This window comes from Laccaria bicolor, genomic scaffold (genome assembly GCF_000143565.1).
Source record: "Laccaria bicolor S238N-H82 LACBIscaffold_13 genomic scaffold, whole genome shotgun sequence".
Taxonomy (NCBI): Eukaryota; Fungi; Basidiomycota; class Agaricomycetes; order Agaricales; family Hydnangiaceae; genus Laccaria; species Laccaria bicolor.
Window position 1 is genome coordinate 708,736 of NW_001889884.1, and position 1,270 is coordinate 710,005.

Consider the following 1,270-nt stretch of genomic DNA (forward strand, 5'->3'; position numbering starts at 1 on the left):
GTTGCCGTCGTCGATCCTGGCGATCCTTTCAACCCTACCTACATGGAAGACGGGTACGGGGACGGGGACGCCAGAGCTTCGTCTGGGAGCGGGAAGAAGACCCCGGAGAAGGTTAGTGGGACGACGGGGTTGGGGTTACATAAGGTCTCCGAGATGAAGCACACTTCAAAGGGCTCGGTCCTGCATTCGGAGATGGTGTTGTCCCCCAAGGTGGTTTTGGAGGGTACGATGAAAGAGGCTATGGATCCTGCGCCCCCGCCTGCGTCGAGGTTGAGGAAGAAACTAAAAAGGGATGGACAAATAGGAGCTTCAGGAGATGGTCGAGACTACTATACTTAAATCATACTTAGTCGGCATGGTGCAGGTATTGTTCGGTTGTGTTTCTTTGATTTCTTCGTGCTTGCGACTTGACGTTCGTCAGAATATCTTTGTAGCGGAATGGGAATGCGTCATGATCAATGTTTGACCTTTTGGTTTTGAACGTTGACATCAAGTACGACCTTGCAACCAATTGAACCAAGCCCACACTTTTCACGTCAATCTGTCCCAGTTCCGAAATGGAACGAATCCTCTTGTCCCAGCAGGTCCCAGCCATGGTGCACGCTCCATACAACAGGCTTCGTCGGAGGCTCATCCTTGCTTGAATCGATGCGAGTGGGATGTTGCTTGTATGCCAAGTCGTGCTCAATCACTTAGCAGCGGGGCATGTTGCTGAGTTACTATGTGTCGACTTCTTACTATTCTTGTCAAGTGCTGGATGAACATGCCGTTCAGTTTCGGACTCAATCTACTCGAGTGTAGACGCGCAAGTATTTGTCACCTGGCTGCATCGTAAGTCACAAGGCTTCTTATTGGCGCCTATACCCCTCATTCTTCCAGTACGTGTCCAGGTCACTCCTCACATCCGATGCCCACAAATAACGATTCAAAGTCATCAGGTAAGTAAGCCACAGATTGATCAGATTTGAGTTTCGGGGAGATAACATAGAAACTCACTCCCACCAGCTGAACGCGTCACTGAATCTCAGGAACGAGCTTTATCTGATGCAGAGGACGACGACGTATACAACGAGGCTCATCCGAGTCGACAAATGTACATGCAACAGCAGCAGCTACTCGAGGTGGCTCAGGCAATAGCGCCAAAGCCTGGCAGCCGCTCCACCGCTGCCATGTTGGGAATTGGCGTGGGAGGGAGCAGCGACAAACCACCGTCTTCGAAAGAGAAGGCACTGCGCAGAAAAATCTTAGAACTGGAGTACGCACTGCAACA